The 27,667-nt window shown below is 40.2% G+C and overlaps 1 protein-coding gene across 4 annotated transcripts in view; it reads right to left on the reverse strand.

Annotated features, from left to right (window-relative positions):
* The window catches only part of tnca (tenascin Ca), a 64,586-nt gene extending 42,714 nt beyond the window's left edge, over positions 1-21,872 (reverse strand). For 2 of the 4 annotated variants that reach the window (XM_032569043.1, XM_032569042.1), the window contains exon 1: positions 6,690-6,953. The gene's annotated coding sequence lies outside the window, so the exon portion shown is untranslated. Of the gene's footprint in view, positions 1-5,953; positions 6,183-6,689; positions 6,954-21,783 lie in introns of those variants that run through there. The other 2 variants (XM_032569040.1, XM_032569041.1) reach the window with 2 other exon arrangements.
* Positions 21,873-27,667: the final 5,795 nt, after the last annotated feature.

Genomic DNA, 27,667 nt, shown 5'->3' on the forward strand with positions numbered 1-27,667 from the left:
TTCTGCATTAGCCTACCGATAAAAGCTCATCCCACTACCAGAGTTTCCTCTGAGCCCTTAATCCGACAATCAAATATGAATATATTTCTTCCAAAATGTGAGGAAAACGGGTTGTGCTGAATTTTCCTGCAAGGACCGCCAAAAAGATTTACTGTCGAGGAAAGACAATACAGCAGAGGGAGAAGAGTTTCAGGCCGTGGAGATCTTTGAACTTACCTTGCGTCCTGTAAACTGATCACACAGTGATGAGAAAAGAATGAAACCACTTTCTTTTCCTATAAAAACCTCTTCTCAGTCTCATCTTATTATTTTTTTACTGTACTCACCTTTGGTGTCACCTCCCTGACACCACTGCCAGTATTTCTGCTAATCTTTACATTTAACAGCAGATATTAAAAAAAAAAATTGAATTGGAGTTTCACAATTTCTCACACATCTGGTGAGTGGGCTGGGATGTGACTGAAAGCTGTAAATCTAAAAACTTGGTTCTGGAGTATACATTTTTTTGATCCCTTTCTAGAAAAAAACGTTACCGTGAACGTAAAGATAATTTGTGGTCCTCAAGGTACAGAACAGATCCCATAAAGTCCCCAGGAGGGCTCCCAGTCTGGATGCAGTTCATTCCTGATTTTGGACTTTGCTTGCACAACGCAAAAACATGTTTTATTAGCTTTTTTGGCCAAATATAAAATGAGGAAAATATTCACAAATGTCTTGCGTGCACCGCTGAATATTTATGGTGCGGCAGACATGATGAAAGTAAATTTTGGTCTGAAGAGCTTTCACACGAGTTGTGAAGGTATCCAAGTGGAAGGCAAAGTTATGTAATAGGAATGAGGTAATGAATAAAATATACACAAGCAAAATATTAACTTTGTAAGTCAGAAAACTATCCATAAGTAATTCTTACCTGGCTTTCTAAAACACGTAGCTGTTTTTGTGATATAGATAGATTACATAGACAGACATACAGAGTTAGCTAGATAGATAGCTACAGCAAAGCTAGATAACTCTAACCCCTAAATCTAACAGAGTTAGCTACAATGAAGATAGCTAGGTAGTTAGCTAGATAGATAGCTAGAGCAAAGCTAGATAACTCTAACCCCTAAATCTAACAGAGCTAGCTACAATGAAGATAGCTAGGTAGTTAGCTAGATAGAGCGAAGCAAGCCAGCTAGCTAGCAAACATTGTGGCTAAACAATAATCATAAGACATGTTTAAGCTTGTATTTGCTAACCTGGCTTTTCATATTGCTTTTAGGGTGTTAGCTTCTTCTTCTCTAAATGCTCTTTTAGCTCATGTTACAAGAGTCGTTTCTTTATGCTAACATATGAATGCTCCAACAGATGAAGGTGGCACCTCTAAGCATCTTGAAATTGTATCAGATGAACTTGACTTGAGGAGGTTCATTTAAGGAAACAGTGTTTTTGAGGTGATGCCTGTAACACAGCTGCAGGTGTGACCCCAATTTAGAAAACTATCTCAAGCTAACAAAGCCATTACACCAGAGGTGGGCTTTCGCTAATAAAAAAAAAAGTATTGACCTTTTGCACAAGTGAAGGGAGGATCTCCTTCACTTCCTCCCAGTGCTACTATTGCACATTGCATCATTATTGTGCAAAAGGTCTGTGACTCAGGCAAAGCTTGCAATTTGATCAACATGTCAGGAGGAAGCAGGTATGGCTCGGTTTCTTAGCTAGTTAATTCCAACTTTTGTAAATACAGCCGTCTATGAGGCCCAACCAGGTCTGTTACGTTCACAGACAACTTAGCTCGACTGGAACACGTAGGGGCCATGAATAAACTGGCAAAAACAACTTTGGAAAACAATTTAAGTTGCTCTGTTCAATACTCCTGTCCCTCACTTCTGACGTCCACCGTGGCGCCTGGTGTGATTAAGTGACATTGTTGCAAAGGGTCAGTAGAATTAGTGCATGTAAAATTTCTCACTAATTATTCTACCATTAAAGCTGCAGTATGAAACTTTTATAAAGTTTTACATCTTTGCTAAAACTGTCATCATGTCGTGTGACAGTTTAACATGAGACAGATAATCTGTGAAAAGATGGATTTCCTTCACTTCCTCCCAGTGCTGCTATCGCACATTGCTTCATTATTGTGCTCCATTCACCACTTATGAAGTTCTTCCTATGTCAGTCATGGGAAGTTTATTTCTCCCATGACTGTGGCTCAGGCTCCTTGGTGAAGCTCCTGCAGCTCATTTGGCATACACACCAGGCAGAAAGCCAAACTGACCACAACACATATGTAGAAATCCTGTTTCCATCCATTTAACCTGTAGCAGCATTAGAACTGCATGACAGAGCATAATCACAGCCTCGTTAGCCGTCTGGTTTTCACAACAATTCTTCTTAGCTTACAGCCTTAACACATAGAAAGTGACACACACACACACACACACACAGAGAGAGAAAAAGATATCGCTATAATCCAAATTTAAGGGAACCGCTTGGTTGTTTTATGAAGCAACTGCCACTTTTCAGAGACACGCAGACACTGTGTTTATGTGACGTTTCTGGACAGTGTGTGAAAGCATCGGTCGTTACAGTAAAAATCCCCAGAATGCATCATTCAGAGCAGGACCCGGGTGAACCAAGGACGTCTTCTGTGACGCTCAGACATGGGAAGGCAATTTTTGGGAGAAAAACCTGAAACTCTAATATAACTTGAGCATTAAGCTATAATCCATTCGCCGTAGCTTTAGTGCCTTTTTTCCCCCCACGTTGGCAGGATCAGGAAAACTTTGCCTCGTGGAAAAAATAAAATAAAAAAAAATATTGAGAATTTTGGCCGTGGGCTGACGACATCTGTTTTGCAAAGTCAAGGAGAGAGAAAAAGAAAACTCCATGAAGGTGCTCGTTATGTATCCAGACGAAGAAAAGAAGGCTCATCTCAAATTACAAACCGCACGGGCGCTTCGGTCCCGTCTGCACAATCGGTTCCGATGAGTGACGCAGCGCTGACACACACCCCGCGGCGCGCTCCCGGCCCAACACACTCCTCGTCGGAAACACTGAGTGTCGGGGACCCGGCAGCAAGCAGAAAACAAGGGCTCCTCTTGGTTTTCTGTGGGTTTGTTTGTGCGCTTTTCTTTAGTTTCCATGCATTCGGAAATCCACATCCTTTTAACATCTGGCACAGCTGGAAGCGACCTCACGCCACCTAACTGGAGCAGTCGCTGCGGCTGAAGCAACGACAAAAAATGCGGCAGCTGATTACCTGATTAGTTCCAACCGGAACCAGGCACGCCTGAATGCCAAACATCCCCAGAGGAGGTGAGAAGTTTTTAGCCGTTTTTGGAAAACTGTCTACAAAATTGGTGGCTAACGCCTTTTGAATCGTAGTAGCTACTTTCCTAATCGATTCATTCCTTTTGAGTCTTTTTCACGCTTTTGTAACATCACAACCACATACCTCATTGGATTTCGCAGCGATTTTACATAATAAATCAGCACAAAGCCGTGTGTAATCTTTCCCACAATCCATTGCTCCCAGTGCTAACTAGCCTTACCATTCATGGCAGACTAGCTGTCAGAGAACAACGGGGTCAAGTGTGCACACGAAGGTGATTGACAGCGCTAAGACCCGCCTCCTGGCTCTGATTGGTTGTTTCTAGTTAGCATGGCCACTGATGACAGCGGATAAACAGTTCCGGTAAACCTGTAAGTAGCGTCTCCACCATTACCACATTTGGCAGAACGTAGACAAGCATGACTGACAGCACTAAGACCCTCCCACTGGCTCTGATTGGTTGTTTTTTGGTCGGTTATGAAAAAAGTTATTTTTTATAACTTACAGGTGACAGTTTTAACAAATACGTTAAAAAACTCTTTTTGTACGAGTTATACACCGCAAGTTTAAATCCTTCTAGGTCAGCGTCTACCTCGCGTCTAAAAGGTGCCACATCTTTTTCACAAACGACTGTAATTTCCGGTCAATTTGACTGAAAATCATATACAAAAAAAGCGCAATTTTTAATTCACCCGCAGTTTCTGAAACGAATTTCAGCCTGGAGTTTTCCGGATCACTCAAACGAGTAACTTGGCTTTGACTTAAAGCATTTGATTATACCCCTAACTGCATGTTTATGGCCGTTTTGCCAAAGGAAGGTGAACCAGCTGTTTTTTCCAGTCTCAAACAGGTTTTCATCCAGGATCGCCCTGTATTTGTCGTGCTGTGTGGGACTTTGATGCGTGTAATGATCCGCACATGGTTTATTTTTCTGCTCAAACTTTCCGAGTGTTCAATTAGGTTCAGTTTTCCTGCGCTTTGATATTTTTCTGCTTCCCTTGCGCTCAATTTCGTTCAGTCTGGTCACGTTCCTCCTTTAGTTTCCTCAGCCCTCTTCACCAGCGGTTTGCTCCATTTATCATACTCACATTGGTTCCCATGTTGATAATTACCTCCCCACCTGATAATGTGATCATTCATCGTTGTTCCTGCGATTCCTGTTGTTTTCCCTTCACGTCTTAACTATGAAGTATTTTACTTTTCCTCGTCAGGCCTCGTTTTCGCCGTTCACCTGCTGGTATCCTGTTTGCATTCAAGTCCTACATCGATGTCTCAAAATCTGAGCTTGTTTAGCTCCGATGGTCGTACAATTAGCTTCCCTGACCCACTGAGCAAAAATAATCCACAGAGCATATTGCAGCCGCTACTATGTTTCACAGTGCGGATGGTGTGTTCATAGTTGGGTGCAGATTTATTCTTCTTGCAGACAAAAATTTTCCTCTGGGACAAACCCGTAGCAATAAGCAATAAATCAATTAATCACATGATACATTAAAAAGGACCTAGATCATTTTTATTCCGATTATTTATATTTTTGTTTACAGATATCATAATCCATTTCCTTTATGGTTTTGGTTGTGTGTGCTTTTTCTTTAGGCTTTTTTTGATCTATTTGTTTATTTTTTTTTATTATTTTATTAGATATTTAAAATATCTTTCAGTTCCAGTGTTAATTTAAAAAAAAATTGAAATTAGACCACAAACTTGCAGTATTATGCCATTATTAATATATTCTGGGCCAGACTTTACAAAAGGGCTAACGGGGGCAGTTGTGCAGGTCATTTTAGCTTTGGGGCGCTCCCAAGACTTGGAATGTTTTTGAATGCATGTTTAATATTGTACCTAATACAAAACTCTCATATGAAGTTAGTTTTTTTAATGTTACATTTTTACAAATGAATACAATACTCAAATATTTGAAAATTCTTAACTTACAGCACATCTTACATGGGACTTTCTAAACCCGCTGACATATATTTATTAATGCACTGTGGGTTTTTTTTATGAGCAAATAGCTATTTCTTTTTTGTTTGTTTTGTTTTTTTGGCACAAAAACCAGCTGTGTACCCAGAGCCCTCATCCTTCTAATCACGGCCCTGACTGTATTGCTTGAAAATCATCTCAAGACAACGATATTATTGTTTATCGCAATAATCACTGGTATAATTTATCGTCCAGTAAAATTTGCCATCATGACACTGGGACAAAAATAATGTGTACGATCACTTTCTCCCTGATCCGTCTGCCGTTTCCCTTCATCAAACTGTTTGATGACTGTTGTTCTCCAACCAGCTATCCATTTGTAAACTGCACTCGACTTTATTAAGTGTGTCAAAGTAAAGGGGGCTCAACTCATTTGAATTGGAAATACTCCTGATTTTTCTTTGTAAAAATCATAGAAAACCACGCATGTTTTTTTTCCCCACTTCAAAATTACTTTGTGTAATTTCAAATCAGTGCGTGCGGCATGGGGGAGAGGGGTCCAAGAATTCCACTAAATATCAGAGAAATGCTACAAGAGCTGAAGGTCGTCTGCTGAAACAGAGACTGGTATTACATAACACACCGCTCTGTTAAAAGTGCCTCTAAAAAGAAACAGATACACTTTAAAAAATAAAAACAACACAGACCCTTATTCACCTTTTTGCAGCCTGTTGCAGTCACTCCTAACCAGAAGCTGAAGGATAATCTAAACACCTTCAACAGGAAAAACAAGGCGGTGTGTGAAGGTGAGTTACGGTCAGCCCCCCTGGGTGTCTGGAATGTGTTGAGGAGCTGAAACCCAGCTGTCCGTCTGGGGGACTGGGGGTCGGGGGTGAGCTCACATCTTAGGGATCCAGGCTCACACCAAAAAGCCCCTCCGGCTCCTCTGTGGGAGACAGAAATCCACGCTAATGGACAGGACTTGAAAGGAGGAACGGTTACGATTCACATCAGCTGAGCATGAACTGGAACCTGTGACTCAAACTTTCCACCAAAAAAAAAAAAAAAAAAATCTCAAATCAACCACATTTGGACTTCAATTAAGCTCAACGGAAATGGACTCCACCCCCCCACACACACCTCCCTCTCTGATTGCTGCCCACTTTTTACTTCATTTCATGTCAGCTTTGTGGTGGGGAAAAAAAACTGGATTTTGTGAATAATGAGGCTGCAAAATCACAGCAGATGGGGGGTAGGAGGGGAGTTCATGACCCCCCCCCATGCGGCACGCACTGATTTTATTTGATCTTTCCTGGAACCGAAGTCAAACTTGACAACATGTGCACACAAAAACTGGAAAACAAAGATCACTTCTGCACATCTGCAACATCCAAAACAATAGGAAGCTTTTATGTTTTTTTTGCTCTTATGTATTATGAATGTCTCTTCTTACCTGTGTCTGGATCAAATCAGATCAGATTTTCTGCATTCAACATGTGGAGCTCCTCCAGATTCCTTCCTAATTCAGCTCGGCTGGTTGGAGGGGGAAGGAGGAGAAGGAGAAGAAGAAGAAGAAGAAGAAGAAAGGAGGATGCTTCGCTCCGTCTTCCGTCGCTGCTCCGAGCAAGGTGGCAGTCAGCGCCGTCAATCCTCCCTCAGCCAGAGCTCCTTATCTTCCCTCAGCGCTCACAGCTCAGGCTGGGGCTCAGCTCCGATTCTGACAGGGAGAGTGAGTCAAAGAAAAAAAAAAGGAGAAGAAAAGAAAAGCAGAGAGAGAGAGAGAGAGGGAGAATTGGTGTGGGAGGAAATGTCTTTTAAAGCCTGAGGAGTGTTTAGGTCAGACATCCATTGCTTTTTAAACTCCAGCCCCTTAAATAGCCGTCATTCTCCCTCCCTTCCTGCTGGTTTTTTTTTTTTTTTTTTTTGCCACCCTGTCCTTCCCTCTCCGTCTCCCTCCGCTGCAGCTAATGGATGCAGAGCTGGCCTGCTGCCTCTAAATGAGATGCCACTGTTACCGGGAGTCATGACAGGAAAAGAGTGGACCTTGTGGTTGTGTAGGAAAATTAGAGGCGGGGTGGGGGGGAGGAGAGCAAAATGAGAGGAAAGTCGAGGAAAGGCTGCAGACAGCATGGCAGACGTCTACCTTCAGGCGATTTTTATTATAATGATGTGGGATTGTCTGACTTCATGATTAAAGCAGGGAAGAGTTTGTAAAGTTTACTGAAACCGCTGTTGTCTTCGCTGAAGAGCTGCAGTGGATAAGAAGCTCAGATCTGCAGGGTTTTAATGACGCAAGAGAAGCAAAATGACCTTTTCTGACGTTTAACTGAAGCTCGGAAACAAGTCGAAGTCTCTTCATCTCTTAAAGATCTAAAGATACGGTGGTACGACGGCGAGTTCGGTGCCGTTGAACAGAGCAGAAAAGGAGTAAATTTACATCAACCCCCCCAAAATCTGAATTTATTTAGGTTTATCTCAGAGATTTTTCAGAAAAGAAATTGAACATTTCTGAGTTTGAAAGGTCAAAAAGTTGTTCAGAAATTTTCAAGATTATTCTCGACTTTTCAAACTAAGAATTTTCCGAGTTTTCTTTCTAGAAAATTGCTGCAATTGTTCTCAAATTTTCTGAGATGTCTGGCAGAAATGTACTCCTTTTTGTCGTGTCGTGTACCTGCCACTCTGGTTCCTCACGGCCTCCTCAATAACCCTCCTTCTACCGTGGATCCCTAGCTGCGTCTTAGACCCTTTTCACATGACGTCACACAACTTCCGTTTTGGCTCGAAGCTGTGTATCCTTAGTTCCGGTGTACATAGTAAGTAATGATAAAGTTGTCTATTTCATATATATATATATATATATATATATATATATAGAGAGAGAGAGAGAGAGAGAGAGAGAGAGAGAGAGATGTATAAATCTGACAGCATATGTTGATCAGACAGATCACCGGAGCATGGAGTTTACACAGTCTCTAAAACATTTGCCTAAAATAAGATTTGAAGATATATCACGATTTGCAAACCAGTTCTCTCTGACCAAAAAATCTAAATTAGACAAAGGCTACAAATTCTTCACCGAACAATACCTGTTTGACTATGAAGGTAGGTATTTTTGTTTTGCGTAACCGTTAGCTTAGCATTAGTGAATTTTGTTAGCTAGCTAACTACGTGACATAACTGTTCCTTAACCAGAACTTTTTACTGTTTTTGAACTATAACGTTTTAGGCTCTAATCTTGATCAGATTATTAAATTATAGACTGGAGTTGCCACTCATCCCATAAAATAGGGATTTGTTTGTTATAAGCAGAGATGTCCGGTGCCGCCGCTGCTTTGTAATGCCTTTAATCGGACCACTTTTTCGGTAACGAATAATCTAACGAGTTCGTATTTCAAATCCAGTAATCAGATTAAAGTTATTTATCCAAATCATTGCACATTAATATTTTCTTGTGTATTTATTTTTATTCCTTCTTTGCGTCTTTGGGAGAGACTCTGTGACAGTTAGCAGTGACAGAAACATGAACAGTGCATGGAGATGCGCATTTTGTTGCTGGAAAAACAGAAATATCGTCAAGCCCAACTGTTATTTGTGGCTTTTGTCTTGTTTTTTCTAAACTTATAAAAAATAATGATTCACCGGTTGCGTTTTTTGGGGGACTTGTGTTTGAACGTGAAGTTGATTTCCTAACTGTGGCTAAAGCTGCTGCTAGCTGGTTTACTCATGATCAGAGGCTGGTTCCTTTGAATACAGTTGGAGAATGGTAAATTGACAATGACTTATAACGGTTATCTAGCACGTAAACACTGTTTTATAAAACACAGAAAGTGAACCTCTAAACGTTACAGCGCTGACAGAGAGTATATTTTTCCTAAATGTGGCTAAAGCTGCTGCTAGGTGGTTTACGCTCCGATCGGAGGCTGTTTATTTTATACACAGATAGAGAATGGTGAATTTACAATGATTATTAACAGCTATCTAACACTTAAATGCTGTTATTATTAAACTTAACTTTTATTATATCCTTAAGATTATGAGAATGCGGGAAGTTTTCAGCTTGGTTCCCAAGGCAAAATCACACCGGAAGTAAAGATACCCAGTTTTGAGTTATGGCGGCCATTGTCTGACGTCACTGTGAAAAGGGTCTATTGCGCGATCTGACATTTCGAAAATAAATGTGCTCGGCAATTTCGAAAAAAAACTCTCGCTTTCCGCTGAAAGGGTGTTGGTGCAAGGATGAGGCGTTTTGTGGGACTAGACAAATTGGTTTATTTCAACAAAACTGCAAATGGAAAACTTTTTTACGTTTCGGGAGTCATGTGATCAACATGCGGATTTTGCCACTGAAACAAACTACAAGAAGAAGAAGAAGAAGACGACAGGAAGTAGTTGGAGGGTCATGGCTGGCGTGTTTTTTAATGACCTATCGTGTAAACTCACTTATTCACGTGGGAGTTTAATTGCTTTTCTTATTTCAGGGAAACACAGCAGTTGTGAAATGTAGTTTTTTTTTTTTGTTTGACATCGACAGAGATTTGCGCACATTTGTAAAGGAAACGCAGCTACGTCCGGTTCCTAAGAACCGCTCCTTTCTCTGGACCTGAGACAGTCGCCACACACAGACGCCGTTTGGAAGAAACACCAGCAGAGAGACTGGAGTTCCTGCAACAACTCAAGAAGGACAACAACCTGTCGCAGGAAATGCTGGTCATGTTCTACACGGCCATTACTCAGTCTGCCCCGTGTTCATCTGTGACTGTGTGGCTTGGCTCATCCACGAAACAGGAAGGGCTGGACGACAATGAGCAGTCATGTCTGGAAAGAGGGAGTTTATCTGTCCTCCGTCCAAGACTTGAACAAATCTGGAGTTAGGAAAAAGGGGAACTGACGTCCCTGCAGACCCCACACATGCTGGACACAAACCGTTTACCTTCAGGTCGGCGATACACAGCGCCGTTAGCAAGAACCAGCTGCTTTCTGACCACCAAACCAATGCCATATATCACACACACTGGACCAAAATCACCAACTTAAAGGAAAGTTGGAAGAACTCAAATCAAGCACATGAAGCAGTGCAATAACTTTTTCCCCTTTTTCTTTTTCTTTTTTGTAGAACAGGGATAATATTCGTCGAAGATCCAAAACTTAAAAATGATTTTACACATACGCCATAGTAAAAGAAAGGCACCCATCTTTCAAATTGATTTAGCCTCAGTTGAACAGTTGAATTTATTTGCAGCTATAAAAACGGGATTTCTTTCAAAATGCTCACAATATTTATCCAGATTGAATGAAAATCTGATTTGAGTGCAGCATCGTCCACTCGTCTCTGGACAAACACGGTTCTGATTGTCCAGGTTGTAAAGAAGACAAATACTTTGTGTCGCGCTTAATTTACATTGTAAGGAAATTACGTCTGTCAGTTACGATTATTATAAGTTATGTCGGTAACAGTTTTACTCTGATTATTTTTTTTCTTAAAGGCTCCATTTGCTTCAACAACCTGTGATGGATGAGGCAAATTCTTAGCATTTTTGAACCACAGCCACCAAAATCAGTCCAAGGGTCACAAATGGCCCCCGGACCGCCCTTTGGACACCCCTGCCATCCATACTTGCTCTTCCTTCGCCATTCCTTTCTTTACACATGCATGTTTCAAAGAAAGGAAAATAAAAAAGCATGCAAAAAGTTCTGAAATTATTAAGCTTAGTCTTTTTTTTTTTTAATGTGTTGGGTTTTTTTTTTTTTTTTACACCAATTAAAGGGATGTGTAGACTTTTTATCCTGCCAAAAAGACAGCAGTTCCTCTCCAGCTCTGTCACAGAAGGTGAAGCTAAAGTTCATCCTCTAAGTCTGCAGCGTGCCTCCTCCTGGCTGCACTGTTTCGGCTTAATCTGATAAATCACTGACAGACTGAAATCCATCTCTGGTTCCTCAAGGAAACATATTTCCCCTCCTCGCTCGGACACTTTCTTTTTTTTCTTCTCATGGACACATCTGAATTTACCAGACGGGCTGAGCGGAGAGAGGACGCATTCTTTTCGTTGAACAACCCCGGCCGTGTCGGTTCCTGGAAGAAAAAAAAGACAAAAAAAAAGCAAGATGCTCCACGGTCTGTAATGATATCACTTTTTTGAAGATCAGTTTGTGCAAACAGACGACTCTCCTGACTGCGTTTAGTTTATCCCTACAGGAAGAGGGAGTCGAATCAGCCGTGAGAGTGAGGTTATGACTAGAAATAAACGCGCTCTCTCATCTACATTTTATCTGACATTTATAGCAAATCCCAGCCTCGTAGTGACACTAAAGGAAAGGTCAGTCGGTCAGAAAAGCCTTAAAATCCCCCACTGAGCTCCATGACTTACTCAGTCTCTCTTATCCCCCAAGAAACAACGGATTATATCTGCGCTGTGGGTCGACAGCGTCACGTTTTGGACAGAAGCGCTACATCGCTTTTCACTCTGACCTCGAAAACCGAAGGTTTTCTTTAAACTTTGAATGACCAGCAGAGTAAGAAGCTAAATAAACGTATAAAAACGGTGGGGAGCCCTGCTGATTTTTTGTTTTTGAACTGTTAGTCCGACGGTTTGACTCTAAACTGGAATTCAACAGACTTGTATGAAGCTTAGAAGGAACTCGTTAGAATGTATGAGTTACTTTCTGAGACTTGCGGCGCTTTCCTGGAAATTACAAGCTACTTTCTGAGTTTAACAGATTGCTTTTAGAGAATTTACTTCCTTGGTATTTGCAGGTCACTTTCCCAAAACGTACGAGTTACTTTCTAGGGATTTACAAGCTACTTTCTCAGAAAATACAAGTTACTTCCTGAAATGTACACTTTGCTTGTACTGAACATACATATAAATTTCTGAAATTCACAGATTACTTTTGTAGAATTTATAGATTAATTTATTGAAATATGCAAGTTTCTGTGCTGGGAGGTAAAAGGAATAGTTTGAAGCTTACAGGTTACTTTCTGGAATCTGCAGAGTTTTTTTTTTTTTTTAAGAATTCGGAAATTACTTTCCTAGATCCTATAGTTTGCCTTCAGAAATGTTTAAATTATTGCCTTTTGCGTCCTTTTAGTGGCACAAGAGGACATAAAAGCTACTTTCTGGAATTTGGGTCTACAACAAACAGATGTTGTTAAAGGTTAAGGACATGTATCTTTATCTTTTCTAATGAAACAGCTCTACCGTGTTTTATTTGTGCTGTTTGAGGGTGTTGAACGAGGCCGACAACTGAAGGTAGCAGTCGCTTGATTGTGTGATAAAAAGACACACAAACCAGCAGTGGCAATTATAGTACGAATAGAGTCTTAGCAACAAAAGCAAATCATCAAAATTCTGGGGATGATAAAACACCCTGTTGACACCTGCATGAAAAAAGTAGTGAATTTTGACAATTTGTACCTGAGAGATAAGCTATATGTTCTTATTTCGTCTCACATCGACAATGGTCTATTAAGTTATTTTTTGCCAAAAGATGATTTAGGCAAAACAAAGAAAAAATTCACTTTTGGAAAAGAAGCTACTTAGACCATTATTTTAGGAAGGTGAGCATATGATCCCCATTTTGAATATCGCCCTGGGCCGCTGCCCATAAACCATATCACAAGCGCTGCTGACATGAAGGTGAACTAACTGGTTAACACAAGCTAGTTCTTCTCCAAACGTCAAACGAACTTGTATTAACGCGAGGTCATGGTTGAGAATGGAAGAGGAGTTGTTCTTTTTGGATCACAAACTTTGGCCTGGAGATAAATTCAATCTGAAACAGACACGTCTTGTTCGTTTGTTTGGTTGGTTGGATGGTTGGTTGGTTGACTTCAGAGTAAAAAAAATCAAATAAATAAAAAGCTAATAAAATCCTCTGTGATCCAGCATCTTTTTTAAACACAACTTACATCTTAGACGCTCTGATTTAGATTTCTGTTTGCTTTAAATTTAATGCACTGGTAAACTTGGGAATAAACTCGCTTTTATTTTTCTATGGAAACACATCTGTTTATTTGGTGGTTAGATTTCCCCCCCCCCCCCCACCCTCCACTCAGAGTATTTAACTGATTTATTATCAGCAAACTTAGTGTGTTGTAAACACAGCTGAACAGAAGGGCTTACTTCTGGATGACCTCGTTAGTTTTTAGGACCCAACATGAATCGCCTAAACTTATGACCCTTTGGGTTTGATGGTTGCACCCAGTTCACTGCTGGGAAGGATCAGGGGGGAAAAAACTAAGTAATAAGGGCAAGTTAGCAGTTTAAATAGATTATTATGGCAAAGAAGAGAGGGGGGTAGAGTAGCAGTACGTCAACACATTTTTACTTAAAAGTGAAATATAGCCGTTCAAAAGAGTATTCGGTTCTCGAGAAAAGACCGATCGAAAAACATCAATCGTTCAATGGACCAAGATACAAAGTTATGTGGAAGTTTTGGTATTTTAAATACCAAAACGAAAGTCATTTATATAAATAACACAATTACAAAATCAGACAAAATATATTTTTTTTCAAATCAACTTCGTTCAATAGAAAACTTAGAAAACTTTAACCAAAAACTGCAGCTGTGTCTGTGTCTGGTGAATTTTTAGCTAAAACAAGCTTGTTTTTCAGTCAGTGAAGTGACTCACAGGGAGTAGAAGACACACACATTTTACTCAGGTAAGAGTTTTTCATTACAAAGTTACTCAAGTACACAATAGTAAAAATACTCCTAAAAGTACATTTTTTCCAAAACATTACTGAAGTTAATGTAACCAGAATATGGTAGCTAGCTGGCTAGCTTCTAGCTAGCTGGAGTTAGCTCTGGCAAAAAATAACTCAAATGCTGAGTAGCTACGTTTCTATTGACCTCAAAATTGTGAAAATTAGAATTACAAAAGTAAATTCCCTTAATGGAAACACCAATTTAAAAATTTTTTTTTTTAAATCTTATTTTAGTGAAAAAATATTTGCTTTAAGATGAGGTGGTTTTTCGGCTTTTTTGAAATGAGTGTGGTTTGCAAAACTGCAATGGAAAGATGTTGTTTAAAGCACACGAGTCGTGATAAACAACCAGACGTGACTACTGGCGGAAAAGAAGAAGAGGACGACGACGACAGGAAGTGGTAGGAGAACGATGGAGCGACATGTTACGTGGGCAAACTTAGTCGCGTCCAATTTTAATTGCGCCGTTCGTTCACTGCAATCGACAACGTTTTGCACACGTTTCCCACCACAGCTAGTGAAAGCCCTGCTGTGGGAGAGCTGGGTGTCCAGCAACCTACAAAATAAAAGTTAAAGGCTATCATCATCCTGACATCGGCTGGCTTAGCAACATCCTGTTACTGCGGCTCAGACAAAATAGAGCCCTGCATCCTCAAGGGCGACATCACATCCACACATCCTAACTAGGAGTCAACCACAGGCCACACATTGATGCTAACCAGATCAGAGAAGTTGCAGCTCCCACAAACATGAACTAATAAGGCTCTGAAGGCATCGGAAGACCTTCCTGTGGCCATTCCAAAGGCCTGCCATCACGTTTGGCGAAAGCTTTTGACTGTATTTGAGAGCGGCCAGGATCGGAAAAAGCTGCAGACGCCGCGGAGATGACTTCCCTTTGTTGTACTCGCTGTGGCAGCTGTAATGGGCTTTAGGGAGTACAGGTTCGATGATTCAAAGCAGAAGTTTCGGGTTCAGCGTGGCACGGCGAACGATCTGTACCTACTGGCAACCTTTACAGACAGCCCAGTTCAAAATATAGACTCTTTTAGTTTGAGACAAAGAAAACACGTTCTGACCTCCACACGTTGAGCTGAGCAAAGCATACAACAACCGACGGACGGACATTAAAAGATATTTCTACTCTACCTGAGCTAACAATGTCGGTCCATTGCAAGAGGAAAAAGTAAAATCTAAAATCACGTGTGGCAAAAATATGGATAAAAATTCCAGACAGGCAGTAAGTCTCTTATGTCTATTATTATGAGGTTTGGGCTAAAAAGCCTCAAAAACATTGCGACTGCAATTTTCTTGACCAAAAATCTCATCTCAACATCCTCAAAAAGGGCAACATCCTCCCTATTGACCATGTCGTATGGTATTATATGAGAAATTCCAACAAAATAGCTGTAATTGCTTTCAGTAATAAAACATAAAGCAGCAAAACAAGGGGGAACTCGTGCTAGGTAGTGGAGACAATGCTATCCAATTAAACCAGTGGTAATTCATTCCCTCTTTCCCTTCGTTTCATTTCCCGAGTTAATCGACTGCCCCGCTTGAGAGAGAAATCGTCGCAGCCAATTAACAGACACAAAGGAATAAAACGAGAACAGGTGATAACGGGTTTTGACACGTTGTCGCTCCTGCAACAACGCAGGAGCGTCTTATCCCTGCACTCCAAACCTGGAGTCGTTGGGTCAGTGTGGGGTTAAGCGCATGAAAGTTGTTTTTTTTTGACAAATATGTTTTTTATCTTTTGAGACACATTTTTAAATGAGCTAAAATCACATCGACTGTTACGGTGTACTGACTTGAACTTCAGGGCCACCGTAGTCCCTCAACCAGAGCCAAATTTCAGATAAACTCATTTCAACATATTTGATTATTATTGTATCCGTCTTAACCAAGACCAAACCCCCTAAGGCTACAGAGTCCTGATTACGATTGGTGATTTAGTTAAGTGGGACACACTCAATAATTAAGTAGCCCATGTAATGCTGATGAAATCTGTTTTATTTTATTGCACTTTAAAACTATTTATCTTAATTGCTGGCATTGATTTACTTTCATGTGACTGGAGCTCTAATCTGTAATGGCTTTGGTCTCTATCAAAGACAAAAAAAAAAAAAAAAAAGTCTTGGTTTGGACACCCTAACCATTTAAATCAGTGAAATAATGTGGTAGCAAGTAGTGTCCTTTTACAGAAAAGGACTAGGGCCACTTAAAAAAAAAAAAAAAAGGAATTATGACTTTTGATCTCAGACAATTAACGTCAAAATTCTGAGAAAAAAAAGTGAGATTTCTGAGATTAAAGTAAAGATTCTGAGAAAAGGTCAGGAATATGAGGTTGAACTCAAAATTATGAGAATTTGTTTTTTTCTTCAGTGGCCCTAATCTTCTTCTGTATCCTCTAGATCTTGTGAATGTATGTGTTCTCGTTTCAAATGTTTTGAACACCGAATCATTCCCGTCGCTCCGTGGAAACCTTCGTTTCACTCCATTTCTCAAGCGTCTTCTGCTTATTATAGTGGCTGAGGCAAAAATACCGTATGACGTACAAACCATAACTCTCCGCTAGAAAAGCCTTTGTTCCTCCACCAAGAGCCTCCTCCCCTTGCAAAACCTGCCTAATTCCATCCAGCTGACGTTTTGCCACCGTGGGAGACGGATGGTCTTCAGAGAGTCTGCTGGCCTTAGCAGCTACTCTGTTTCTACACGCGCGGCCGAGGGATTTCTGCGGAATCCTCTCCGACAGGAACTCATGGAAAGCAAAGTCTTCAGGGGGATGGGGGGTATGAATTATTCTCACACTGCGGCGACACTTTGTTGAGTTGAATACACGAGGAATGACTAAACCACAAATCTGGGAAGAAGGAAGCTAAATTTAACGTGGGGCTAAACCGAAAAACCCCCAAACAACTACAAACTATTGCAAATGAAATGCCTACAAAGTGGAAATCCTGCGAAATCTGGACAGGAGGAGTGATATGTTTCACTATTGAGACTACCACAGTCAGTCTATTGCTAACTGGCTCCTGGTTTACAGCTACTGGTACATCATCAGATGCGTAAACGGGGGATTGGAGTGCAACCAGAACGTCAACAATACACTTGAGCCACAAACACCTGGCACTCTTTGGCGTTTTAAATCTACAGGAAGGATTTCTTACTTTTAAAATATTTTGTTTGAGTAAAAATAGTCAGTAGTATATGGATAAAGTTATGAAATTGATCGAAAAAGTGATTTCCCCTAAACCTACTGCAACTACTTGTTCTAAAAACCATCTGTCCCACTTTTCCTAGTCAAGTTTTAAGTCCGGTTTATTCGTAGAGCACATTTCAGCGACAAGCTTGCAGCTCCAAATGCTTTACACCGCAAAAACATCATTCAGCAACAAACATGACATTTTGTCTAATGCCATCGTCAAAGTCTTCAAACGAATACACGTCAAGTATGTCGATCGATGTTCCGGTTGATATGAATCAAAGGCAGCTCTGCACAGGTTGATTTAAAGGATGTCAGTGTTTCGGCAGTTTTGGCAGTTTCCCGGGAGCTTGTTCCAGATTAGCAAAGCGTAAAAACTGAATGTTTGGTTCTGGTTCTGGAGAGATGCTAGAACAAAAAGACCTGAGTGGTTTGGAAGGCCGATGTGACGACAACAAGCCTTTAATGGTGGTCACACTGCCTTCACTGAATTGAGTTTGTTTACACCGGGTATAACAGGAAGCACACACGTTAAGATATTTTCTGTGAATATCAGACATTTTTGGGAACGTTTCAGTATGACCAAAAAAAACAGATAAAGCAAAAATCAGTAATCAGTTTCTATTTTTTTTTGTTTGGTAAGGTTTTTTAGTTTCTACATTTACTTTGACCTCAATAAGAGGTAGCGGTGGTACTCCAGGGCAGCACATTTCCTACTGGTGATGTCATGGGAACATTTTAACTTGAGGAACCCTCGTCTTTCCAACGCTGAGTCAGCAGAGGGACAGCTGCACGCAGCCGCCCACAGCTCCGCCATCTCCACGTGTCACATTTCGACTAAATGTTTACCTTCGCAGCGAATTGATAGAGGAAAGATTCCTGTGTCAGCAGAAGGGAATGAAATTAACACTCCGGCCGTCACTTGTTCTAAACAGTTTCATCCTTCAAAGTCCGATTTAATGGCCACACTCAGCAGCACGGCAACACATCTCACTGTTTTGGTTTGGATTCAAAGATTTTTTTTCTCTCTGTTTTGCAAAAGGAGATCTATCTCCGACTCGGACGGCCGTCGCCGGGTGAGATGAGTGATGCTGAGCTGTCGGCTCCACCGAAACATTCAAAACATCCAGAGACACTCTGCGGCAGGTACGACCAAATGCTCAACAAGCTACAGGAAAATGTCAGTTCGGCTGAAACGACTTCATAAATAATCCACGCTAAGGTAAACAACGTTGTACGTTGTGTGCTTGCGCGATTTATTAGTGGGACTTGCTTGAAATGTAATCGAGAAAACATCGGGGATTGCTCCTGCAGACAGGAGCTGCAACGCCATTTGAGTTTCCTTGTACACTTAATGTTTTCAAAGGTAAAATAAAATGAACTGGATATAAAATATGGGATTTATTAAAACATCAGAGGACACTGTTTACTGGACGAAGGTAGAAAAGTTCATTTTGACTCGACTCCGGAGAAGGAAAGCAGCGAAGTAAAGACAGAAACTTGCCAATAGGTGCAGAAGGCGTGCTCTACCGCCTTCAATTTAAAGGGGCAGTGTTGTGTTTTAGAGCCACATAGTTTCATTTTATAGCACAATCAACTGTGACATTCATAAAAATGATGTATATGCCAAATTTGACTTTGTACTTAGCGCCTTGAAATTGGGCCTCTGTCTCTTTAAGAACCTCCGACTCTTTGTGGAACTACTTTTTTTTTTTCTTTTTTTTTTTACAAATGTAAATAAATTTTACTTTGACGGCCATAAGCAAGTATTCAGAATTAGGAATAATAACTAAATGTTATTCATATATTACTTTGCGAAAACGTTAATTTTGTTGATTCACAATAATCTGATTTTTCTTTTTGTAAATCAAATATATTTAACAATTAGATGACTTCTGAGTCCAACTGGTTGCACAGGAATTTATTTATTTACAGGTGATAGATAGATCGCAGCGACTTTACACTTTTTAACATTTTGAAAGCAACGTATAGGATTTTTTTCCCACTTCAGTGTTGTGCTCTAAGTTCCCCGTAAAACATGTGCAGATCATTAAGAGGGAATGCAATTCAGTTTTCACTTTGCGAAAGGGGCTACATTTAACCTTTTCTCAGTGGTTACGCTAAATGTTTTATTGCACCTCCGGTGAAGTCACCTTTGTATTGAAGAGGAGGGGGGGGGAGGATTTTTGTTAGAGTCAGAACGTTAATGTTCCAGCTTACACCTATCCGGTTGCCAGGTCATTGCCTAGAAAGGCAGTCATCCGCACAAAGCGTGAGCCAGAAATGTGGCAGGCGGCGAACCGTACCTTCCAAGTTTGACGTCAGGCATTTCGTGGTTGGAAATCCTCGTGGAAAAAACGTCCACCACCCCCTCCATCTGTCCGCTAGAAAGACAAACCCTCTGCTGAACGTAACCACACAGAACTTGCACTGGGACGTTTATCCCAGCTCAAAGAAACAATCAGTTTAAAATAACTTTCAACCTGACAATTGGTAGGAATCCACCCTAAAATAATTAGCTGTGTATCGATATTTTAAATGAATCCCGTGTTTTCCCTCAAAAGTTAACGTTCATTAAAAGAAAGTTGCCTTAAACCCAATTCTGTGCACAAATTAGCTCAACATTAAATCCACATGGAAAGCTTTGTATTTCTTCAATTTCAGCTTAGAAACCTCTACTCTGAGAAATATTTCAACTGTATTCAAAATATTAAAAAATAATTACAATTTTGAACATTATATGAAAAAGGGAGTACATAAATACACGTGTGCCTTAAAATCTTTACTATTGTGATTTTAAGATATCTTTTCTAAGCAAGTTGTATTGTTGTATTTGGAAAATAAGCATTCAGTATTTCTGAATGTGTTACTAAACATACATATATTTTATCCGCGTGTGTGTGTGTGCAATATGTGGAAGGGTGACAATGGGACGATGTGTCATGTCACTGTGTGGTGATTGGTCCTGACAACTTAACTACACAATTAGAGATGCACCAGTTGTAATTTTCATGGCCAACCCCCATTTCTTGCTAGGAGTAGTTGTTGAGGACAGGCTAATTTTCAATATTTAGTTTATATTTGAAATTTAACTTCGACCACAAGTGCTTCAGCTTTCAAAGCGAAACATCTGGAAGTAGGTCATAAAAATCAGAAGTAAAAATCCCGACCTGCTTGGCTGTTAAAACCTAAGGGTGATAGACATGCATGTCTTGCAGAGCTGCTTGCTTCAGACTGGGTAGCAAATTACATTTACAAATAATTCATTGTTTAGTTTTACATTTAAAGACTGCAAGGTGTTCTCACTAAAACCAGGAAGATAGAGCACATAACACCAGTTTTAAAGTCCCTCCACTGGCTCCCTGTAGCTCAAAGAATAGACTTTAAAATACTGTTGTTAGTTTATAAATCACTGAACGGCTTAGCACCACAATACATTAAAGATATGCTTTTATTGTATCAACCTTCCAGACCTCTCAGGTCTTCCGGTTCTGGTCTGCTCTGCATCCCCAGAACCAGAACCAAACGAGGAGAAGCAGCTTTCAGCATCTATGCACCACGAATTTGGAACAAACTTCCAGAAAACTGTAAAACAGCTGAAACACTGACTTCTTTTAAATCTCAACTGAAAACCCACCTGTTTAGAATTGTATTTGAAATGTAATCAATTACAAATTTATTGATGTAACTTGACTTAATGATTGATTCTATATTGCATTGTGATTCTGTGTTTGTTATGATGTAAAGCACTTTGAAATGCCTTGCTGCTGAAATGTGCTATACAAATAAAATTTGATTGATTGATTGATTGAAGGTCTGTTGTAACATCATCCATCGCTTACCTTAGATCAGATTCAGAAGGACTTTCCTCAGCAAACCTGCCCTGCTCTCTCTGATGGATCCAAAGGCATGTTCTGGCTAAAAGAACATGCCTTCGGCTATGTTCCTCCCTCTGGCTAATTTTTAGTCTACTCTGGGGTCTATTGCCAGTTGGAAGTAATCAGAAAACCTTCAAAAGTCAGTGTTCAGGAGGCATCTCAACTTTGCTAAATGGAGGAACTCTTCATTCTATCCCCAGGTTTTAGCTTGGCCTTCGTGGAGATGAAGCACATCCTTGGATGGTGTAGATCTTGGATAATGTTTGATGGTTTTGGTCTTAAACCATTTTCACAACACAAAGTGGAGAAAAAGAACACGGTGGATGTTAGCTTCTGCATTAGTGTCAAGAACGTTTGTACTGTGCTTGTTAATGCGCAGTAAGGTATAGTTGATGTATTAAAATATGCATTTTTAGAGGAGGTCTCAAGAATTTTTGTAGTCCCTAAAACCAGAAAAATACTGGGTACCCACTGTAATAACATTGCCAACAAATAAAAATTCACACAATTGCAATATCCAAAAATAACCAAATAATATCTTGTGCAGGGAGATTAATTATACAACCTAAAAAAAAGATTAAAAGGTGGGACTACTGCATCTATGAATCTCTGCGTATGTTGATGTTCAAACAAGTTTTTAATGGACACAGAGTCAATCCCCCAAACGATTTCTATGCTTGCACCTCACAACAAGTTAATTTTCAATAAAAAGATATTACATGCAAACAAGGGTTTTTTTTCCCTCTATATGAAAACACTTACAGCATAAGGTTTCCCAGTCACGTGTGTCCCCCTGGTTCAATTCCCCGCGAAATTACAAAAGTCCAGCAGAAGACTCAAAGCTGGTCACCACCGCAGCCACAGCTTCATCAAGGCTCATCTATCACAGCCCTTTCTTGAGACAAAAAGAAAAATCTCCACTGTAAATCTACCCGGAGCTGCCTGACTTGATGTTTTTAGTGACCTAGAGTAGCTGATATGTGCGCAGCGGATTTGCCTCCCTGCAGGACGTATTGCAACATAAAGAAGCCAAAATCAATACGGCTAATAAGCCATCAGACGAGCAGAAAGAGGTCAGCGCCTGCAGACAGTGAGAGATTAGAGCTGGCAAGCGTGTCTGGCTTCAGTGGTCTGGATGCTTCTGTCCTCCACTTCACCGCAAAGTTTACAAGCTGAATGCGCCAGGGTTTACAGCATGCAGTGAAATATATGGTTTAGCTTTGTTTGGATATGGATGCTGGTGATAATGAGCAGGAAGACAGGAGGAATCCAGACTTCACTTGTTTGTTTGTGGGGGGTTTTCTAAATCATAATACATTACATTTTGATACAGAGTGTTTTTTAATTTGTTTAGTCAATTTTGTTTCTCTGTATGAGTTATTTGTTATTGACATCAAGTGTACTTATTGCAAAAAGAACATAAAGTTCCTGTTAACGCGATTTACAAGTTTGATTTTATTAGTCGCTGGCCTTTAAGCACTTTCGGGTTTAGCAGACAACAAAGACATGAAAAGAAATTCTCCTTTTTTTTTTTACAGTTTTTAACAACCCGTTCAAGTTACTGCATTTAAAGCAATATATTTTACCGTTTTTTTGTTCAGTAAGTTGTACTGCATTCAGATGTAGTGAACATGTATGAACAGGATCTCATGAGTGGCAGTAAGGATTCATCCACAGTCGTTCCGTTGCCCCAACAAACGGCCTTCTTGCTGGTTTTCAACGCTTTTGGTTTTAATAGCCGAGAAATAAAGACACTAAAAGAGAACATGGTTTGTTTTTGAGTCGGACCAGTTGTTCATTTAAACAGAAGAGAAATTATTTGGACAATTATAGCCGAGGTTAGCCCAAATGAGACCTAGTCCAGACTAATTCATTCCAACTGTGGGAGACAGAACAGAGACGTTACTGGTGAACAGAAACTTTTGACTTTTCCTTTATAGGAGTTTGGTTTCGGAACGATTGTTCCTCAAACGCGAAACGAGTTAATTAACTCTGAACGCAATTAAAGTGACAAATCTTTCAAATAATGCCGTTTTTAAAAGGCCTCTCTTTCAAGATTGAATTTGCGATGAAATTCTGCAGTTCTCCACAAACTACTTTATAGTGCTCCAAGTGTTTTTTTCTTACTGGCTTAGTCTTTTTTTTCCCCCAAATATTTGTTTTGATGGCAAAATCCTGTTGAAAAAAAATCCTGTTCCGTAAGCGGATAGCTACTTGTTCCATCTTTGATGAAATACTTCAGTGCAAACATTATAAAGGATGTTAGAATGATCCAGTGCTGCCTGCTCATTTCCAGAGTAAGTTATTAAGTTATGATCAGCTTCATTTGGAATCATTAGCATGTAAGAAACTCCTGTGGTTGTGGAAATTGAACCAGTAAATCTTCAGGTCGCAGAAGGAGGCACGCATGTATCGACATGATGAGATCTTTCTCTGAGTACATCCTGTCATGAATTAAACATATTCTCTTTCTTTTCCCCCCTCGTATTATGAGACAAATTTGAGCAAGAACACTGGACAGAAAATAAGACGAATGAACGCCGTGCAAAAATAATGACAAAATATTCAATTAGTTCAACTAGAGTGGCCAAAATAAACTGGCAATGCAGCAGCTTTCTGAAGCTTAATTACACATCAACGTACTTCTTAGGAATTTGAAACTAATACTGGAAGAAATAGACTTAGAAAAAAACAAGAACCTGTTGAATGATGCAAGAAACAGAAACTCAGGAAACGTTAAGTCACTGGTCGCCATAGGGATTCCCTCCTTTTCCGTTATCAGACCGGCGAGTGGAAACAGAAACACAAATTCTGTCTCCAAGCAAACATGCGATGTTTGAAAAATATTGCACCGGGTGGCTACGTGTGTGACAGGATTTTTCGGTTTCCATAGTGGAGGTGCAACACGCAGGTCAAGTTTTGGACTGTTAGAGCAAATCTTGATAATCCTTTATATAAATGCATGGTAAAAATAAAAAATCTTCCTTTCCAGTGAGTCACACTGTGAAACCAAATGTCCCACAGGTGGAGAAACCTGCTATGTTTGTCGAAATGTAGGGGAGACCGGGTATGGGTGTAACATAGGGAGAGTTGTAACGCCACCAGTTTCACCAATCAGGGATAAGATAGGAGTCACATGATCATTTCAGCGTTTACCCGCTTCCTGCCCAATCCCACATTGTGATTGTCAAGGCTGGAAACAGGCACATGCAGATACTAAGGAGAAAAAACGGATTTTGAGGTAAGAAAGTAAATTTCTTGACCATGACTATATTTTGTTTAGTACTTATACTGTTGCAGATAAAACCATATGACTTACATTAGATGAAAGTGCAATTTCTCAGGCAAAATGTGTTGCATTTTCCCGTGCTAATTTCAAACCGCTATGCTACTACAGCTAGCTAAACATGGCTGACAGGGTTGGGGTGGGTTGTAACACATCTTTAAAAAGTGTTACAACCATCCCCTTACATACAACTAAGAACATTTTGATTTTAATCATTTTACAGAAGGCCTAGGCAGTGGATACAAAAGACTGATAGAGGTGTGTCTGCAGATGTTTTAAAAAAGGCATCTGATGAGGTCACACAGAAGAGCAAGTCAGTCAGATCAACGTGTTAAAGACAAAGCCGCTGTTTTCAGTTCACGACTACAGAGATCCAGATCCAGCCGCCCACGTGGTTCACAGTGTAAAGGAAGCCGTGTCTACATCCTGTTTTAATTATGTATTGACGGGACCCTGAGGACTGACCTGATTTGAATGACAACTTCATTTGCTCTGCTAATGTGGGACAATGGAGCCGGGCAGTGAACACAACATTCCCCTTTGGAGGCAACAGCTTCTTCAAACGCAACCGCTTAATCTGAGAAGAAAAGAATGAAATAGAAGTAAATGTTGTAATGTTGGCCTGCGTGAAAGTTAAGAGAGTGTCGAATATTTACATTTAGGTCTTGTTTTCCCCTCACTGTCCGACATTAAACCAGACTAAAACGTTTCCCGCTGTAGGTCGGTTAGGATTGCCAACAATCCGAACTCACCCAACCCAAGATATTTTGATACAAGTAAAATCAAAAGAGCTATGTTTTTTTTTTTAAAAACCTTGTGAAAGAGCAGCTACTCTCTACAGATTTAACAGAATAATTTTGCCAGCGACTCTCAGAGAACAAAGTCTCTCTAAATAATCCCTCAAACTGAGCTGCAGCTCGTCGCGCTAATATCTTCAACAGGAAAACAGAGCTCATTGGTTGCTCCTGTAAAACCCTTGCGGTAACCTTTAATCGTTTGCAGCTTGACCTTATCTGAAGCTGGAAACGCAGCGGCGCTCGCTCTGCTGCTGCCGAATTGGCCCGATTTCCTCAAACGCGCCTTTGTGTTTTTGACTGCGCGCCATTTTACAGTCCGTTTTCTGATGACTGCACAGCTTCCTGGCAGCGGGGGACGTTGTTCTGTGCTCCTCACTTCGGCCTCAGGACATTAGTAATAAACACTAAAACAAACAAACGGTTTGGAGAGACCGGCTTCTGGTCCTCCTCTGCTTGCCAACAGCAGAGCAGAGGACAAACGGCCATTATTAAGATCCGTCTTTATTAAGTGAGACTGGCGAACGCCGAGACGTGACAGCGCGAGTAAATATTTAAATTGCACAGAGACGCCAAAAAGCATCGCTTGAAGGACTGCATCGCTTTCCAGCAGTCTGTAAAAAAAATGTGGAAGCCAAAGTGTTGTGGGGAGATTCCGCAGCCACGAGAGGAGAACGTGAACATCCAGTCTGACGGGAATAGTGTGAATGCAGTGTGATGTATTACTGCTATCAGTGAAGCTGTCACTTATTACTACGTTATGGTACATTTACTTAGAATAGTGTCTAAGAAAGAATCAGCCAAGTTAACACCAATAGTAATTTACAGTTTTAGAAATAACCTTTAGAAGTTCTGTAATCGATAGTGAAATAATGTCGAATTGATGGAATCGGTGAATTTATGCTCGAAGTGAAGATTGTTATTGTTTTTAATCTGTCTTTGAAATTACTGACGTTTTGTGTTGTACTTTTCTTTGTGTAGTTGAAGGTATTTCGCGATGTCCTTTTGTGGTGTTTGCAAAATGTTCAACTTGTTTCCCACAGCTATTCTTGAGAGAGCAAATTCATTTCCGGTTTGAGTTCATTTCGCCGTGGTATTCTCGAGATGGTGAGTGAATTTTCTGTTTTTTTTCGAGTTGACAAGTTTACTTTCCCAATAGTTATCTCTTGATGATGAGTTGACTTTTGGTTTTTAAGTTTAATTTCTCGTTTTCTCCAGTAAATTGCCAAATGATTTCCTCGGGATGATGAGTTCATTTCCTGTTGGTTGCCTCGAGATATTGAGTTCATTTTCCGTTTTCATCAGTGAGACTCAAGAAAATGTTTTTTTGCGGTCACAAAATGATGTATTTCATAACCGTTTCTTAAACCGTGTGTGCACAACATCACTGTCACACCACATAACTAACCTCCCCAATTTGTTCTCCAGAAACAAACGGCAACAAGTTGGGAATAAATATCGGTTGTTGACATCACGCCAGTTTTACCGATAACGGCCGATACCGATATTTGCGCCGATATATCGGGTGTCTCTACTATTTGTGGCTCTTATTTATTTGGTTTTCATTTACTGACCACATCAGTCTGCATTGTTCTCTGTGTTGTCTTTGGTGAAACTTTTTGTCAACATTTCATTCTTGCATGCAAAATACAAATGCATTCGACATTTCTGTAAAACGTAAATGCCAGATTCTTTTCGTTTAGTGCAAAATCCAGTAAGAATAAAGTTACCACGTATTAAAAAAGAAGTATTAAGCGTTGGGTAAATGCATGTTACATAATGAGTATTTTTGTTTCCACACATCTAAGAGAGTGCGTCGAGTTTCAAAAGTGTCTGACTTGACCTTCAAAAGAGTTTCAGACAACAGAAAGACTTTTTTTTTTTAAATAAAATTTGAGCTGACTTGCCCGACCACATCCTGTGGAAGTAACCACTGCTTTGTTAGTTCACTTCCTCCACCTTGTGACTCAGAGAGGAGCTGAGCAGGCCTTTTAAATATCAAGGTGACTGTAAACTGACATTTCTTGTGTATGGTAAATCCCACACATTTAAAGATTGCGTTTTATTTTTGTCTCGAAAGGTAAAACTATTTTATTCGTGCGCCAGAATGACGAGAGAACGGTTTCCGTCTACGCGACGCATTTAGACTCAACGGCTCGACCCTGATGCAGACGTGTCTTCAGTTTCCATGTTTTCATCTATTTCGTTATTTTATATGTGCCTGTTAAAGGTGTTCTGCACAAACAAAGAGCAGAGGCATAGTAATTATTTGATGGATACGTGGCGCCCTCTAGTGAGCACAGGAATGAGTCTCACGCACTAAATTCAATGACATTTCAGATCCTTCCTCCTCATCTGATTGCCTTTTAGATTTGTATCTGAATCTAAAAGGCAGATTTTTTTTTTTTCTTTTATGAAGAGTTGAAACATTTTTTAAAAAAACCATCCAGGTCACACAACTAAAGGTGAATTTTACAATTTTGTGTTTGTGGTTGAGCACGAAGTACGATCTAATTTTAGTAAGAAACATAGAAAGTATTTTTGGTAACTCAGCTGACTTTTCCCC

Source organism: Xiphophorus hellerii, chromosome 8, assembly GCF_003331165.1.
Source record: "Xiphophorus hellerii strain 12219 chromosome 8, Xiphophorus_hellerii-4.1, whole genome shotgun sequence".
Taxonomy (NCBI): Eukaryota; Metazoa; Chordata; class Actinopteri; order Cyprinodontiformes; family Poeciliidae; genus Xiphophorus; species Xiphophorus hellerii.